Source organism: Lagopus leucura, unplaced genomic scaffold (assembly GCF_019238085.1).
Source record: "Lagopus leucura isolate 7727_CA_CO unplaced genomic scaffold, USGS_WTPT01 Super-Scaffold_100024, whole genome shotgun sequence".
Classification (NCBI taxonomy): Eukaryota; Metazoa; Chordata; class Aves; order Galliformes; family Phasianidae; genus Lagopus; species Lagopus leucura.
The window spans coordinates 3,640,547-3,654,131 of NW_024962276.1; positions in this window are offsets into that span (position 1 = coordinate 3,640,547).

The following is a 13,585-nucleotide window of genomic DNA, read 5'->3' on the forward strand; positions in this document are numbered from 1 at the left end:
AACTACTTGTTATCACATTGAAACATCTGGTCCGTGGTCAGCTGTTTCACGTTACTAACTTCTACGTTTGTTTCTGAAGAAATTAGCACAGCTTCCTTCAATGCTGCGTTTTGGTTTTCATTGTAAAAATCTCGTTGTTCATCTTGAAATCAAAGTCACTTATGAATGCTGCAGAATTTCAATGTTCCTCAGACTCAAAAGCATTTGTTTAACCACCGCCAGACAAGGAGATGAATAAGAGAGACTGTCTGCTCTTGATTTAGCAGGACCAGATTTTTTAGAAGAGCTCAACAACTAGCGTATGTCTTCAACACATTGACTTCTTCGGGCAGCCTGGCTATTTACTACACTGCTTAAATGAGAATGACACTCTTGAAATCCATGACCTCAGTAAACCGGACAGTTATTACACCCCACACATTCCTACATTTTCATCTGAAGCAGGGGATTTATTTCTAGCTTCTACCACCACTTTAAAAGCAGCTTTTAATTCTCGCTATTTCTGCATCTGCTTTATTGCTCACCCCAAAGGTTTGCCTTTACGGTTGTTGAGCTACAAGCTGTATTTAAGAATCACTACCTAACACAAAATGATATGCAGGGCAAAAACAAAGAGACAGTATCTTCTTAGGTTACTTTTGTTTAAGCCCTACACAGAGAACAGAATAGATCAAAGCAGTGGGAAAATAAGGGATCGAGTCTTATGATGTGGCGTAGGGTGCTCCTTACAGCCAACCGCACTTCATTTTTCTCCGCTGATGCTTCCAAGTGGTTTTCTAGGATACCCCTGAGCAGAACTCATTGTAATAACTGGAGGAAATAAATTAATGGAGAATTACCGCAAGGTTCATCTAAGAGAAGTTTTGATAAACAACACTTCCAGGCGGAGATATTCAGCGCAGCCTAAGGAATGTGGACTTTCCCACTCCCGTCAAACTCAATGGGAATCTGTACCTCTGAGTCAAGCTGGGAAGCAGCTACCACAACCACTAAAGCAATTTTGGATTTCAGGTGCAATCGGAGATCAAGAAAGTATTCAAACTGAAAATTTCTGACAAAGAAAGAGGTGAAACAGAGTGTTTGACCCATTCAACTGGTATCATTGCCAGACCTACTCTCAGCAAACAAACTCCCAGGCAAACTGCAATCTCTGCACTCCCAGAAGTTGTAGTCTTCCAACAGAAGAGGAGACATTAATAGACAACAGGGAAATCACAGCTCAAACATTGCTGCAGACAGACTTCCTACACACGTGCAAGCTAGAAAGGATGCTTATCAAAACCAGAGCAAGTTCAATATCATATTGCTTCTGTCTGGATCCTCCTGGGGGCAAAATCCCCCCTTGGCAAAGCAATAGCTCACCCCAAGCTTTATTTAAGTCCTTTCCAGAGCAAGGCTTGGGTAAACCCTAATTGGTGCATGAGGTCTAAGCTAGTTCTCTGTATGGTCAAAACATTTTCCACTTGAAATGCTTTGAAAACCACTGCTGACAGCTGTGCAGTCACACATACACCAGGTACTTCTCTATCTGTAAAAAGCAACACACACACCTGGCACTTTGAACCCAGATTCTACCTCATTTGTACCCATGGGTTGCTAGTGAGGTCATCATGATCACACAGGATAAATGAAGGCTGAGGTCGGCCTGTTTAAATTAGAGTTGCGTTGTTTTTCTTGGTGTGCGCGCTGTTTTTTTTTCAAACCTTATGTACTCTTCCCATTGCTAAATCTTTTCACAGAGGCTACCAAGGCATAGAGAGCTGCTGAGCTAATCCTCTTTGACTCCCTGCCATCCTGGCAGGTACAGCAAAGCCTAAGGTAAAGTGAAGCATCAAAAGGAAAATTAATGTCTTCTAACAGCAATTAGAGGAAATTATTTAGATATAAATCTTGTTTTATATCTTCTCATACTTGTTTTTCAATCTTTCCCCTTTGATTTTTTTTTTCCTTTCAGGCTTTTCAGAAAGAAACATTTAAAATCCCTCCTGTAAACCAGTGGCATAATTAGCTGCATGTTACACCTGGTATTTTACTCTTCTACAGAGCAATTCCTTTGAGCTTTCTTTTTTACTGAGCCCCGAGGCCTCCCGAAACCAAATCTACTTGTTCTCTCCTCCGCTGGCTGACAGGAAGGAGGCTGAGGGGAACCAAAGTCAGGGCACAGACTGCAGGGTGCTGCCCACCGCCCGCCGGCCCCACAGCCGTGACCCATGCTGCCAGGCACAGCCGGGCCGTCCCACAGCAGGCCCACGCACCGCCCCATAGCCTACGCCTGGCCCAGGCCGTGAAGCAATGCGTGTAGCCTAATTGTGCTGCGATAACATCAAACAAAGTCTCTCTGATCCAGTGTCTGGCGAGCCGCCACGCTATCTGGGGTCCGATCTGACAAGCATGCCGATTGATCAAATCATTATCTGGCGGTGTAGGTGTATCATCTAACAGGAGCCAAATTCCTTCAGCTGCTTCTTCTCCCTTCTAGAGAGGATATGGCTCCAAAGGGCTCCTTCCCCCATGGTACGTGGCTGATGGCCTCAGCAGCCTCTGTTACAAATTGCAGAGCAGCTCGTGTTCACCCAAGGGACACCATGCCTTTTGCTTCCCAGAAGTAGAATTACTTTGCCCACTAAGTTCACACAAGCTTGCTGCACCCCTGAGAAGAGCAGTCTGCCATTCTGAGCCAGGGAAAGCTGCTGATAGCTCCAGTTTTGCCAGAACTTGTGCAAGTAGCAGCACTGGAACTTTCGGACTCCCTTTCTGCCTCCCTGTTCCACTCAGCAGATGACACACTGGTGTTTGAAAAACAGAAATAACAAAACAAGCAAAAAAAAAAACCCTCCAGCATTTTTCAATCAATTATTGCACCTCTGCAAACATTATCTTACTTTTGAGGGTCACTTCACCACTGACCTTAGCAAGACCATAGAATCATTATGGTTGGAAAGGCCACTATGAACATCCAAGTCCAACCATCGACCCACAGTTCTGACTGCTCCAGGCCATGCCGCTCAGTACAACACACACCTTGAACATCTCCAGAGATGGAGACCCTGCCACATCCCTGGGCAGCCTGTGCCATTGCATCACCACTCTTTCAGAGAATAAATTTTTCCCCTAATATCCATCCCGAATCTCCCCCAGTGCAACTGGAGGCCACCACCTCTCATCTTACTGCTGTTATCTGGGAGCAGATGCTGATCCGCACCTTGCCCCAACCTCTTTCCAGGGAACTGTAGAAAGCAATGAGGTCTTCCAAGTCTCTTCTCCAGCCTAAACAATCCCAGTTCCCTCAGCTTCTTCCCCATAAGACTTGTGCTTCAGACCCCTCACAAATTCATTGCCCTTTTCTGGACATGCTATAGGGCCTCAGTGTCTTTCTTACAGTAAGGTAACATGCCTTCCTCTGGAAACGTGTCCCCATTACTGCTCACAGAGGACAAGACCTCATTTCTATGCTTTCCTCTTATGGCAGCAAGCTTCTGAAACTGTGTAGAAAATCTAGGGGCAAGATTTCTTCCTGAGCTACATCCCATTCCTACTATTTCGGGAAGGCTGAACTGCCTGTTTGTCTGGAGCTGAACAACTACACTTCAGCCAGCCAAGATTAGAAGACTGAAAATACCCAATTTATACAGGATCAAGGCTCACAGAGCATGAATCCTAGCAAGCCATCCTTCCTTTCAAGCAGTTTTGCTCTTGCTCCCACCCCAAGAGGGGGAATAGAGCACCATGGGATCCAACATCTCAGCTGGCCATTTCTTAGAAAGAAGACAGCTACTCTACAGAACTCCACACACAACATTTGTAGTTAAGTCTGCGGTGAGGCTGTTCTGTTTCCAACATTGCCCTCATCTAATCAGTCCCAAAGGAATGAAGACAACAGAGGTGGATGTTTTTCCTAACAGCCTTTTTCCTCCTTTTGCAATCTTCAATCTCCAAGTTAAACCAAGAGCAGGAGATGCTATCCTCATTTTAACACCATTGCTTCAGGTCAGCATTTCATTTGGCCACCTTGTGGCACTTCCCAGGGTCCTATTTCAAAGTCAGCTATCCAAGGTAATTTATTTGGTTTATGTGCTTTATTTTATCCACATAAATCATGAAACAAAGTCCATAGGGAACAGGCACTCTATACTTATCATAATATGTAACTTAGTACCCCAGAGACTGAGTATGTACAGAACAGCTAATAAATGGTTCAAAAAAAAAAACTGGGTCATTAAATCTTGTTTTATATCTTCTTGTTTCCATCAAAGTATGCAGGAGTGGAAATTCTCTTTCTAAGACAGGCTCCACTTTTCAGCCAACTGGGAATAGAGCCAGCTGAAAAGAGAGAACCCCACATACAGCACTGACAGCTGTGCACAAAATTCATGAGCTCGAGAGACAGACTGCTGCAGAGACAGGTGTCCGAGATCTAAGTTTAGCTTGAAAGATTAAAACAGCATCTACAAAGAATGCATTTATTCTAATCCTCTCTGCTAGAAACTACACATGCATCACTGATGTACACATCCTGGAAACATTTGAGATATGTCTTCTGTAGGATTTCATCCTATTGTGTTCAGGGATAAAATAGGTTACAGCATTAAGACCACAGCAATGCACAAACCCAGCAAAGAGGGATGATCCTGATGGCCGAGGAAGGTTTGCAAGTGGTTACAGACATGGTGAGCACTGACTGCTGCCCACCCTGACAGGCAGCAGCCCCACCTCAGATGTTCCCAATACAATGAGGACATCTTATGTAAGCAAGAGCTGGAAGGCAGATCAGGTGTGGCTCTTGCAAGACAAATGTGCTTGGGAATTATGTATGATTCCATGTTTAGCTGCCCTGGTATAAATCTCAAGCGATTCTTTTGATCTTAAAGCAGCAATGCTCTAAGTATACATTAAATGGAAGAACATAGCCACTGTCCTCAAAAGAGCCGAAGGTACAGGAGGACTCAGTCCTTCCACCTGCCCAGCATAGATCCAGGTTTGAGGGAGTCTCTGCTCCCCTCACTGGTGTAACTGGGAGAAGAATCCATCTCCTTGTTACAAACCATAGATATAAGCACAGCAGATTTTGACGCCTCAAGCTCCTAGCCTCTAAATTAGAGACAGTCTGGGAAGACAGGAGACCCAGTTTTTTAGATTCACAAGGAACAAAGGATGAATCACTCACATGTTTAGCGTCACGTGATACAAGGCAGTTGCATGTGTAATTATCTATCAATATAGCTAGGAATTATCATATGCTAATGGCACAGAATTTGATAATCAGGAGGACATCAAAGCCATGAAGTCAGTAAGATGACAGACTATAAACTTCACCTTCTTCACTCAATGAAAGAAGGGGCAGGCGCTCAGCTTTGGAAAGATACAGAGCACAATTCCTGGGATGATGATAATAAAAGATTCAGATTCCTTCCCCTCTGTGATAAAGCATTTCTGACCATAATGCCAGTATATTTAGAACAGCTCTCACTCCCAAATGAAAAACAAGAACAACAGAGGGTGGAATTCTTTCTAAGAGCAGATATGCTGTTTAACTAGAATATTCCCCTACGTATCTCATTTCCACACATTCAAGAAAATTCTCCAGTTTTTTGTTCAGGGAATGGAATTTCACTGTCATGACAATCTGCCAATACTTGTTTAAATCAGCACTTTCACAGGGAGACAACATATCATTTCTGAAATCTCATGGCAAAGCTGCTCCTAAGGCTATCACAGAGATTACTCAGCTGGCGCCAACCAGCACGGAATTACAATACATGGCTGGAACTGCCATGCAACTCTCGCACACAGAATGATCTCCAGCCTTGCATCATCAGCTTTACCAAGCAGGAGGTCACGTGATGGCTGCTCCAGACAACGGGGGGAGGACGTTTTTAATTTACGCATTTAGCATATCCATAATGGGCACCTGGGAAATGAAGCCACGGAGTAACTATCCAGCAGCCTCTGCAAAAAGCTTTTTGGGGTACTGGCTGGAAGGAGAGGGGATGTAGGTGAGAAAAACAGAGCTCATCTGCAGCTGATGGATAAACATACCCTAGCGGGCAAGATACTGATGATAGGTGCAGGGTTGGACTAGATGATCATAGAGCTCTTTTCCAACCTTAATGATTCTGTGATTCTTCCTATGGGCGATCACAAGTGCCAAGCTTACAGTTTTGAACACCCCCACATCATACAGAAAATAAACTCTTTGCTGGGGAGCAACTTGCCTACGCCCAGTTCTTCCATTACTCAAGATTTGATGATGCTCTCCCACCACTCCAGCACCCCAAGCACCTCGCAAGTAATAACAGCTGCCCCCACAGAACTCCAGCACAGTAGGGAAGCACTGGCAGTCCCTTCTGTGCAGAGAAGGACACAGCACACAGACTGAGCATCTTGCCTCAGGCTTCCCCGGTATAAAACGTGGCAGTCTTCCAGCACATGGTGCTTTCACAGCAGGCTCAGTTTTCCATGCTGAGGAATGGTTTGGAGGGGGAGCAGTGGGGAACTCCTTGGGCTGTACGTCAAAGTCTCCTCCTAGGGCTTTCCCACAGATGGCAAACTGGTTCTCAGTTCATCTCAGCAACTCATCATAAAATGAAAAACATCTTCCCCTTCCCCTCTCATTCATGGCAGATTTGTGTATTAACTGTTTAGCTGTGTTTACAGCCTCCTTAGGGTTTAGATTCTTGCCCTTCCACAATAGAGGACACCAAGAAAAGAAGGCAGCAATGACAGAAAACATCAATCCGACACAGAATTCGTAAACATCACTCTGGTTTCCAACAACTCAAGTTGTTTTTGGCTTTTCTGAGATTCCTGGGTAATTCAAAGCTGCCTCTTTCCTCTCCCTGGTTTGCCCCCAGGGTCCCAGGCACTTGCAGCTTCACCATGGCTCCAGCACGGGATGGAGCTGGGAGGTCCTGTGCCCTGCAGTAGAAAGACCCTCCAAGTCAAGACCACACAGATGGATTCCAGGACAAGTAGTGGTTTCCTCAGAGGCATAAGATTAAAATGCAAGGGGAAGGAGCATTAACATCTACTTGAAAGGGAGACAACAGCCTGAGTAGAGAATCTAACATCTTTACTCAGAGTTAAAGCCTGGGAGTCACTTCACATCAAGGGCAAGCAGCAGTCTCTTTCTTCCAGGGAAGAGGACACCATTGTCACCCTGCTCCACCTGTCCCATGTCAACACAGGAAATGCAGACCCAATCCAGCCACCAGCCTCATTCTTTTCTCCTCCTACTCAGCAGCATATTACAAGGCCACTAAATTAAAAGGAATGCTCATTAATGCTTCAGCTTTCAACCCTTCCTAAGTGCTGTTTCTTTATAGATTTCAAACCAGTTCAACAATATAGTGCTCTTCTGGTGCATGTGTGGGTTTTGGAGCAATATTTAACAGCTAAATTAGACGCATACATAAAATATATACAAAGGTGTCTAGATGTTAGGTGGGGTGTCATTACATAAAGGCAAGAACAAAGCATTTATATTACAGTACACAAAATGAGCATGCAGATCTGTGCACAGGTACACTCGTTATAAGCAAACTAATAGCTCAAGCATTTTATGCAGTGTTATTCATGACTTTCATATTAAGCTATCCGTATTCTTTAAGTTCCATTTTATGTTACCCATATTATTGTTAATCCGTGCCATTTACAAAGTCTTAGTGGAAGAGCTCTGCAGTTATGCTGTGGTAAAGCCTCTGTAGTGTGGCCACAGACATTTGTATTGCCTAAGTACAAGATCATCACTGCTTCAGACAAAGCCCAGCATAGCACTAGACAAACAACGAGGACCATGAGCTATGCTCCCTTGCAAGTAAGAAGTAGCTCACTGGCCAGAGGCCAGCACTCTTCAAACCATCCTGCAAATGGCCTAATCAGAGCTGTGATCTGCGCTGTGTACTCAATTTGTTGAGTCACATCAATTTGTTGAGTTTCCTCTCCCATTAGAAAGACATGCAAGTGCCGTTCTCTAAACATATTAACTCTCTTCAGGCTATTCTGTTGTGTAAACAGAAAGACAAGTGACTGCGCATTGCATTCAAGGCAACTAATGTCTGCCATACTCGATTTCTTTTCAACTTCAGTTCTGTTACACCAGTTTTATGCCTCTTAATTCATGGTGCCATTTTAAGAATTACGCTGCATCATTTTTCCTAGACAACTCCAGCTTAGCAGTAACTGGAAAAGGAAAGGTCTCTCATCAGTTAAGAAGTTCCACCTTTCCAGCCTCACTCAGACCCACCCAACATCCAGAAAGCCCATAGCTTTAACCTCAAGGTTGCCAAAGCCACATTTACCAGTAGTCCCATCACCATCCTGGGACTTCTGGTCAATTGCACAAAAGAGATCATTCCCACTGCTACCAGTCTTCCAACCTCATGCTCCCCTGCACCACATTTGGAGACATCACAGGCTAAGAAGCCAATCCATAACAGCACTATCACTCCCACACCTCCCCAGTTCAGCTTCTCTTTGCTGCCTAGAGGGAAAGGCAAGCTGGCCTCGAAACAAGACTTAGGAGGGCTCAACCTGCAAATCGGGAGGGCAAGGTAAGTGGCTTTGGTGCAGGCTGCCAGAAATAACACAGGCAGACTAGTTAAGGTAAATTCAAGGTCAACATCAAACACTGCTGCAGGCATACCCTTTCTCTTAAATTCCCTGTCGGAATCTTCTGTCCCCTTCTCACCATCACTCCTGTGAAGCACAATCACTATCTTGATTACTTGTTCTTCATCCCAGAGCAGGCCAATTTTGGATAAGACTCTGCACACTCTAAGGCAAACTAAAATATCGTTATTCATAAGCTGCTGCTTTACAGGATGTTTTCCATGCCACCATGCACAGCTTGTATGGGGTAAAGATTTTCAGCATTCTCCCTCTTCAGTAAAAAAAAAAAAAAATTAAGGCCAATATTTGGTCCTTTTTGTGTTACAAGATGACAATCAAACTGCCAATCATTTGGTCAAGAGGGTTACGCAAAGACACAGGTTTACTGTAAAGTTGTACAAATTTTATAGCACCACAAACACTTTAACTACCATCATGCCTAAAACTCAAGAGCATTTGGAGAACAAGGAGGGCTATTCAACCTCCACACCATTTTGGCTGCATGTTTTCCAGGTGTATGATTTCACCACATGGAAAAACACAGCCATTGCCAAAGTGAACTCATAAAAACCTTTGATGAGTAAAGTTTGGATAAGCACAAATCATTTGAGCCGACAGCCAGTCCAATTCTCAAAGGGGGTTGGCAGACATAATATAATTCGTGGTTTCACACATGGGCCATTTTCTCCCCCCTCCATCCCTCCTCCCAAATCTTCACAAATTCGGAAGATGTTGTTCTAGAAGGTGCACAGGGTTGGTTTTGCCACGTTTTTCCTTTTCCCCCCCCGAAGGGTTAGGCACCGTGCTATTGCAACTCAAAGCCATTTGGGGCTGTGAGTAAGCTAGCAAACAGGTTTTCCAGAACTGCATTTAGATAGTTGCATGATCTGCCTAATGGAGAGGGAGGAATTAAAAAAAAAAAAAAAAAAAAAAAAAAAGAAAACCTCTAGGTCTCTCTCACCACCCATTTGCTAGCAGGCAGGTAATATAAGGCAAATGCTTTAACAATCTCTTCCTCTGACACATTCGGACATGTTATTTCAAGATGTGTGGCGTCATTTAAGGTTGTGCCATGAGATAACACAGTATTTACACCTCTGGGCTGGGAGCAATATTGCTACAGCTTTTAGATATTATTGACATAATATTTTCTTTGATAAAGAATCTATCAGGAAATAGTCAAACTCATAACTGAGGTAATGCCAAGGACTAAGTATTCCTACATGGTCCAGGAGACAACTTGAAACAACACTACAAAGCACAAACAAGTTGAAGGTGACTGCTGCTCTGAACAGCTTATGTTAAGCCCCTGCTATGGAGAAAAGTGTTCACTTGCAGCTCATGTGGCCTGCTCCCTACCCAGATGGGTAAATCAGAACAACAGTGGTCTGATCAACGTCTCCGAAAGAAAGAGCAAAATCCCCCCCCAAAATGAAAACAGAATTTTAAGATTGCCATTTTTACATTTTGGGTACTTGCACTATATAGAAGTCACATGTTTTGCACACCACAAAGCAAATAAGGAACAGAAAGATAAAAACTAAATTTCTATAACATGAACTGTAGTTCTCAGTTCACTTTGTGCACCTCATCTTCATCAAGTCACTGCCATCATACACTTGGGTGAGCAGACTTAGAGCAAATAAATAGGGTTTTTTACCCATCATTCAACCTTCAATTTTTCCCCCCCACACAGTTCAGAATAACTTGCAAAGCAACGCTTGCCATTTGTAACTCTCAAACGTACAGACCTAATCTAAAACACGCAAATTGCCTGAGAAGAAATCCTTGGTGGTCATGAGCTTATTCCGTCCCTTGGTCAGAGGCACAAAAGCCTCAATTGCAGTGCCACAATACAGATTTTTTGCCATTTGCCCCTACAAGATTTCTGATGGATGTTCCTGCAAATTCACACCTTTAGATCCACTGGAAGGAGTAACCAAGGTAAGCAGGTGCAGAAAAGGAGGCAAACTGAACCACCCTGCTACTTGCTTTTTTGAAATTTGTACCATTTGCACAGTTTGTCATAATTCTCCCCTTCTTTACACTTATAAATCAATCACATTCCCTCCTGCAGGAACTCCTTAAGTTGTCTTTGTGCAATAAAGGAAATGTTTGAAGAGCATCCACTGATCTCAGAACATCACAGCCTACTCACACTGCCTTAGCACAAGGTCCAATTTTCCAAAGCAACCCCATATAACAGCATTATGTTTCCTCTTTTAAAAGCTCCTCATTGCTCAGGCAGCTCAAGGCCTCAGGTCTGCTGCTTTAACACATGTAGTGTGTTTGTCTGGGTAGCCCATGTGCCCCAGGTGAGCCCAGGTCCCTTCCATAGTGCTTTTAATGCTGACCTACTCCCATTGACTTCAATCAACCCCCTAAGTCATAACACGCTTCCATGCTCAGCTTCTTGGTTTGTTTTTAGATGATCAAGCTCGCACAAGCCTAACGATTCCCCTCAGTTTTACAAGCATATTCATGTTTGCTGTCAAACGCATGAGTTAGTTTTCTGGAGGCTATTGCAAGAGAGCAACCATTAATTACTGCAACTGCACAAAATGCCTTTTTATTTAGAAACCTATTTCAAAATATATTGTTCTCCTAAACGGGGCACTCACTGGTAAACAGTTCATCTCCTCTGAGTTTGTAGGAGCTGGTGTACATTGCTTTCCTACAGAATAGCATTTCCTCTGCTGTTTCCCATCTGCATGGGAAGATGTGTACTTTTTTTTCCATTCTGTGCCTTTTGGGGCAGAATGGAAGACTTCCAAACACAAGGAAGTGCCTTAAAGAGTAGCAGAAATGCATGGTTACTCATTACCAAAGCTTTACAACACAATTTGTTTGGGCAGGGATGTTCAGGAAGATGGCTCCAGCAAGAGCCCCAGGCCAGGCGCTTCCCCTCACCTGCACACAGAGTGGCACCAGCACCAATTGCTAACAGCTTCATTCTGCAGCAGGACTTCTCACAACCACAGCTTTATGAGGCTCAGCATCAGTAAATGCTACCTGATAGTATGCACTCTTTTGATAATCTGTTATTCAGCTGCCCACATTCAGCTGTGAACTCCTTCAGAACCAAACCCCGTGCCTTCTGAAGAGACCCTCACTTTCCAATAAAGCAGAAATACCAGCTCCAGTTAACTAACATCATATACATAAACTTTATACATGCATGTATAGCCCCCCAGTAAGTCATCCCTTCCAGGGAGTTCCATGCTTACGTACATGGCAGCTACTTCCTTGGACCATTGGTAGTACTATCAGCATGATGAATAACTGTAGGCTTAAACCTTGAGTGACAGCAGATTTCACAGTTGTACAAGCTACATAAAGTTTAATTAGCTATTAATCAAGCACCAGCAAGTAAACATGAGACTGGATTCACCTTTTAGAAAATTTATTCTTCCAACAGTTAATGTTGTAAACTCTTCTTGTTGACTATAACAAATACTTTTCTCCTCGCAGAAGGACAACTACTAAAATAAATCCTGTATTTTCATCCCTGAACACATACAGAGAATAGAGGACCTGTATTTTAGCACAGAATAAGCTCAAAATTCTTCCACGCTTCAGTTTGAAGACTGGCTGGTAACACCAGACTCACTGGCAGTGACTCCAGGCTGGTGCTTTGAGGTGGCAGCTCCAACCACACACATTCAGCTACACAAACCTCCAGCTCAGGTAATGTGTAGAAGTTCACTGCTCATAAGGACATGTCAGAGATGGGATAACATCACTGAAGTCATGACAACTCCTTACATAGTGACAGGCTAATCAGAACAGCTAACTTCTTCCACACACTACCACTAATTCCATGAAAACAACCCCATAAATCTGGCTTACTCAAAGGTTTTAATTAACATCATGTTGTCCAGGTTCTTTCATTTTCACTTTTTGCCAGTTAGTGTGAAATTCTCAACTGTGACAGTGCAAGTGCTGACTTCCTGGGTTTCATTCCCACCCAGATATTTGTCTGTTAGTGAATATGAAGGTATCCTTAGGCAGAAGACATCGTCCAGATTAAGAGGCAGGCTGAGTTTCTCAGCTGAAACTTTTATCCTTGCCCAAAGAAAACAGGCAGATTTGGGTCAACAAAAACATTGGATTTGTCGCTTCAGCTGAAAAAATAAGCATCAGCAGGCTGAAAGTGCTTACACATTTTCAAATCAACATTAATAAATTAATTTCAATTAGCAAGTAAAGATTACAGGCACTTCAATAAAAAAGGTGTTATGAGTTGAGGAAAAAAAATATTTCATCCAACCCATCCCCTTTTCTGATCCTTCTGCTAACATTATCATCCACGTTCTAAAGGCACAGCAATACAGAGCTACAGGGAAGGTGGTTTTGCCCATGCCCAGCCTGCCAGGGCAGGAGCCTCCTTAGCCAGGAAGGTTTTGACTCATTACACCCAAGCTAATGTTCCTTAGCTGAAAAAAGGTCAGATCCCCCTTGGCCACTGTCACCCATGGGTCAGAAACTACTTAAAATATATAGATGCATCTGAAACAGTTTAATGGTCTGTAATGACAGATAGAGAAACCCTGCAGCTGGATGTCACAAAAATTAGAGCAAGCACTTTACAAGGAGATGTGGGAAGAGGGATCCCTTTGCTGGTTCTTCTACTAGAGAGCCTGCTAATTACCACCAGATGGATGCTAATGCACTCAGAGGGCCTTGCTGCATTGAAGGGGTGTTAAAACCCCCTCCCCAGACACCCAGGGACTGTTTAGCTGCTGTCCCCTGGCTACCCCTCATCTTTAATTTCACACAAGCACTCAGGCTGATGATGCCCAGCTCTCAGCTAGGACGTGATACGGATCCGTCGGACACCTCAGCAATGCTCTGCAACAGTTCTGCTCAGTGGCTTCACCACTCAGCCCCGGTGGCAGGCCAGTCTGCCCAGCTGGGCTCGCTGGCTGAACCAGCCCTTCACAACTGCAGCAGCTCAGCACAGAACCTTCCCATCACA